Here is a 6,000-nt window from a genome sequence, read left to right as displayed (position 1 = left end):
GATTTTCACATGTCTCCACATGGATCATTGACCTGCCCACACATGATCTATGCATTTTTACTGCTGCGCAAGTTAGTGCACATAGATGAACATGCATCTTAAGCATGGCTTTGTTCATAGCTGTAATGAGAAAAACCTACCATTCAGGGACAATCATTAGGTATTTTCAGATTAGTATGAGTACTGATCTAGTAGATGTGAAGTTTCATGCTAAAAGCTCATGTGGCCACCATGGGCCTCATCACCCTACAGAAGATTGCATAGCAGCAACTACCAGAGCTTCTGGAAAGTTTGCAGATATTTTCCCTGATGCTTTTTTGTTAGAAAGGTAAGTGTATGGCCTAAGACTTGATATTGTCTGCTACTATGCCTCTATGTTTGCCTGATGATTTCTCTGAAAGTATGCTAATAGTGTATGTTTTGTTTGTGTTGTAGTTTGTGAATACATCCATGCTTACAATTGTCAGGGATTGTCATACTTTGTCTACACTGGCATGACACTGTACATTTCCATGGGTTGTGCAACAAACAGCAATGCATTTAGTATTCTCAATGTGTGTAAACTCAGTCCATACCTACCTGTAGTACAAGCACAGAGGTCTTCAGTGTTTACTGGTATGACACTTGTCTAAGGGTTTATACAACTTTTTAACCTCTACAGCACTTGCTATATTGTACATAATGTAATGTTAATGGTTGTTTTAGAGTCGGGGTATTTGACTTATGCAGATGTTATTATTTAATACAATTGGTGGAGGATACTTGAAAGGAAAACAATGTTCTCTCACAAGAACATGTAAGTGTTAAATGACATATGACTGTTTGATGCTGGGGGGACGAGAGTACTGAGACAGACATAAGAGGAACCGTAAATAGAGTGCATTCATAAGCATGTGGATCCCATATAGTTATTTTTCTGTACCTGCACAAGACAATTTCTAGACTAGGAACTACCATGTTTCTGTTTCTTAGCAAATCATCCCTGGTAACCCTAATGAGTTTTTGGCCTTGATAGAGTGCACTCCAAATATGTCATTGCTCTGCTTTTTTCTTTATAAATGGAAACAATCCATTTTTCATGAAAAAATATATGTGCCATGATACACATTGCTTAATAGTATGTTCACAGAATGGTGTGTCTAACATGCATGATACTCATCAGTGGAATACTATTAGAGGACAGTAAATGTGGTCCCCTAATAGATTCTATATTTTTAGTCACTTTTTTTGGGGAGTGTGGGTCTTGTAAGACCTAAAATATGACACCTGCTCAGGATTATTCCATATCTGTGTGACATTCCCCACAGAGGCAGAGCAAGGCCACATAGTTTCTGCCACAAGGCTCCCTATGGTTTAAATCAGTGTATGTATATGTCAGGTAGGGATGTGACTATTCTCACTTACCTGTTTTTCTTTTTTCAATTCACGGAAGGATGCTGCAACATGGGAAAAAAAACATAAAAGTCAGTTTTACAATGTAGAGAATAGCATCTTGCTAATCTCCTCGGTCTCCAGACTCACCACATGAGCAGCCATAGTACATTTGACTAGCCCTTTCATGATTGTTCCTGGTGAGATGTAATTAATGATATCAGTGGCATTTGTGGCCAGAATAGGATGTATACTGCAGTCAGATCTCAGGCCACTGATGTGATAAATCCAGTACAAAACTGGGCTACCCACCTGGCAGAGTAGTAGAGGGCAACGGGAAGAAGACCACTGACTGAACCACCAATAACAGAGGCAGAGGATCACTTGTCATCTCTGCATGAGGTTTACAAACAATCTTACTTTCCATGGTGAAGTCCTGGATCTTGGAACAAAGCTCATCTGACCACCAAGAATATCTACTGGTGATGCCCCAGGTGGGTATATCATAACATGGACTAGCATCTGCCATTGTAGGTCAATGTCTACTTTAGTACAATTTGCAAGCATAACCACTCCTTTTCACAGGAACAGCATATTGATTCAGGTATTGATGAAGTGTCTTACTTAGTATGGGAAATTTGTATTGGGGTTTTTGCAAGTGAAGTGTTATCAGAGAATTCCATCATGGATATGCAGCTACCCATTGTTTGGGAACTGTCCTGCTCCAATGCATGATAATGACATCCAAGCTCTGGCACAGTAAGGGGTCACAGTGTTATTGCTGGAGATAGGAAATGTGTCATCCATATTCCCATCCCATTCCACAGCCATGGTTTCTCTACCTGTGGATCTCACCCCACAAATACAGGAAGACACACAAGGACAGGAAGAGGCAGACAGATCTACTCAGGTAAGGATGCCATTACTTGTGGAACACTCAACCCTGGTTGCAGCAAGGTCAAATGAGCAAGTGGAAGATGTGGATGAGCACCATTTCAGTGGCCAGGCATGCCACAGATACTGTCCACAACCTGAGCTAAGCATCTCAATTGCTGCAAGACAGTGTATGTACACGAACATACTGACACCCACAGAGTCCTTGGTAGGCTGATAGGTCTGTGCAATATCATGGAGATGTGGTGCAGGGAATTTGCACAAAACAGGTGTCTCTAAGTAGTCATACATCATGACCGACATACTTCCCATGGGTGTTCCCCCCAGTATCTAGAGGTGGGGGTTGCTGTGGGATGAGGAGGCCACAGTCAGGCATGTGTAGTACCACAACCTCCACTCCACCATCTAATGAAGAGGGAAGCATATTGTGATATTATTGCCCACACGGTCAAGACATTTGTGCTGTGTCCACCCTTGGCACAGGTCATTGCTAATGTTCACAGAGCACTCCATCATCTAGGCATGGTATGGATAGTGCCTGTTACTCTCCTAGTAGAGAATGCAATCAGTTATCCAGATTTTCACAGAATATCCAGATTTTTGCCTCTTATTTTAGGACTGTTCCTCATAAAATCTATGTTTTTGACAAATCATTGAGGACTGCAATCACTACCTAATGAGACACATTTGCGTTGCAGACCTCATATTCTGCAGAAAATAATATGCTAATGAAAAATTTGTTATTCTATCAATTTAAGTTTATCAGAGCAATATTTAAAACATGTCCTTGATTTTGGCTTTTGCCCTAATATTCTTGGCTTTGTTCAGATTTCTTTAGATTAGAGGTTGAGATGTTTGCGTCCCATGGATGGGGACATGCGTCTGTGCACACATCTCCCACGAGTGATCTAGACCTGTTCATCAGATCCTGTCAAAGTGGCCCAACATCTTCAGAGGCTGTGATCCATCAGAAAATCAGTAAGACTTACACACACACACACACACACACACACACACACACACACACACACACACACACACACACACACCACACCACAAAATACAGGTCAAACTCAACACCACAGACATTTGCCTGCTGATGTCATTAATCCCTGTGACCCTCCCCACCTGTACATATGAAGATAACTGTGCTCTGTCCTCTGTAGTTTGGCCAGCCTGAACATGTTAGAGCACAGCCTGGGTGAAGGTGTGCCATAGTTGACTTTTTTGTATAATGATTTATTCTGGCCCATATTTTGATCCAAGTGCTGCCTGTTAACTAGTGCCATGGCATACTGCCCCCTCCGCCATATGGCATAGTCCTCCTTTGCAGCTCCTCCACAGGCTCCTTATATGGCACCTCCACATCTGCTGAGTCTGGAACTTCTTACTCCTCTTCCTGAATGTGAATGCCTTGCTGTAGCTGCTTGCATGTAATGATGTTATGTAACACTGCACAGACTGAAAATATCTTACTGAATGAGGCAGTGTCATACAAAAAGACAGAGGAAGTATGAATTCAGAGGGCCAAACAAAAATTTGGCAATGACACCAGTTTGTGGCAGGGCATAGTTGTAGCCATTGTCTGCCATGGTCTTGAGATTTCTAATAGGTGTCATTAGCCATGGCTCTGGGGCATATTTGGCTTTGTTAATTTGATGTTCCTGGGTAAAATAACTGCAAACAAACCACTAATATAAGTCACATGTGTGTCATATGTAAGAATTATCTGCATTGCCTGGGTGTATGTTGTACCCTATGCATTACAGACCACCTGACAGTTGATAGAGTAGTGCATCTTAGAGCTGATATACCTTATTTTCTGTTCCCCACTTAGGGCTTTTATTGCAATGTTCATACAGCCTATAGCCCCCCAGTACTCAGAGAACTAGGCTATGTCATAAAAAGCCTACATAGCCTACATAGTTTTGGCTGTCTTCCCTTAGTACATGGATACCACATATGCTTTCCAACTTGCTGTAACATGGAATTAAGGAACTGGTGCAATATCTTGAAGTGGATGCCTGGTGTGCCTGTAATGTGCTCCCAGTTCATCAATGAATGGTCCCCCTAACCAGTGTTCTCAAAGCCACATATACCTTGCTATCCACAAGGATTAGTACTCCGTGTATTCCTTATGAGGGCGACACATCTCAACCAGCTTCAGCAAAGCAACACAGGACATATGTTAAGCAAGGATGGATGACACTTCACTCTCACAGAAAAATACATACATCACAGTGACCATTAGCAATAAGTACAGCCTGTCACATATGCAGATTTAGTAGTGTGGTAGCTATCCCATACGTGTTTTTGTGGTCCGTCTCCCATAACTCCAGAATTTAACTGCTGTCATTAGCTGTTATGTTAGCATCTCTCAGAGTTGTAACTATAGGTCCCTGAATTGTTCCTCCATGTTGTTCACCCTCAATTGCATTTATGAGTACCCTCATTTTAATAATGTTACTTTTTGTGCTATTACCCTCATTCACAGCATTACACCTCCATTTACATGCAATTCAAAATTTTCTCCAGTTTCCATGATCACACTCAGTGAGTTTCTGAATTGTCTTCACCCTGCAAGTGGCAACTCATTCTACAAAATTGTTCACTGCAACATTGAAATTCTTTCTGAATTCCAGGATTCCTATATTTTTAAAATGTACTGGGAGCTTATTTCTGCTAGCTGGTGCCACTCTTCTAAATGTTTGCTTCCTGACTGTAAGGTTAAATGGTGGTCTTCTCAAGGTCAAGGTTGCTTAGTCAGCAGATCTCAGAGGATGGTGATTACATGTTATTATTACAGGTTTATGGGTCAGTGGAAGACAAGAGTTCTAAATATAACTAAAAAAAAAAACAGAATGTGCATGGTCGCCACGCATGGCAGAAGTGAAAATTCTTTAAGGAGGTGCGAAGGAGCTTATTCTGTACCATTTGCTTTTCTTCACACTTCCTTACAGAAGTTTCACTTTTACTGTGCGTGGCATTTGTGTGTATGTGATGCACATCAGATTAGCTGTCTTAAAAGTATGTTTGTGATAATGAAATAATAAAATAAGATAGTTATAGATGCATTACTAGTGTAAGCTCCAGCCTCCAACAGCAGATGGGACCTACTCTACAGTAATGCAGCAGTGTAATAGTTACCTATAGTAGGAAAGTATTCAGGTACAAGTAACAGAAGCATTCCTAAATGTATTTGTGTAATATCTGATTGCAAAACTGACTTTTGCACAGTCAGGAAAAATCCCAGCAAACAAAAAAAAATAATCCCATAACAAATGGAATTTCATGCAAATACATGCAATTCATATTTCTTTCCTTTACTAGTTCAGTTTGCAATTCATAATGGATCAATCAACTATTGGTCTACTCCATTATGAGGTAAATAACTACAGGTGATCTGCAAACTGAAATAGCCACTTCAAGAGTTGGGGTGATATAATGATTAAGGTGTTAACCTGACAGACACAAAGTATAGAGTTTAATTCTCAAATTTGGAAGGGGAATTGGCTAGGCTTAAAATGACCCACAAGTGCAGTCTGGTTATTTCTTGCTTATGAGCCAAAAAAGTCACAAAAGGCTTTAAAACTTAACTGTTTGTCTTTTTCTGCTTCTGTCAATCTCAGTGAATGAAAAAAGGTAGTGAAAAGAGGGTGGGAGAAACTGCATGACAGTAAAATAAAGAAATACCACATCTTTCTTATGAGATGCATTCAGCTGTTACTTACTAGG

This window comes from Protopterus annectens, chromosome 1.part2 (genome assembly GCF_019279795.1).
Source record: "Protopterus annectens isolate FY-2018-M chromosome 1.part2, PAN1.0, whole genome shotgun sequence".
NCBI lineage: Eukaryota > Metazoa > Chordata > Ceratodontiformes > Protopteridae > Protopterus > Protopterus annectens.
Note: the sequence above shows the minus strand (reverse complement) of the source record.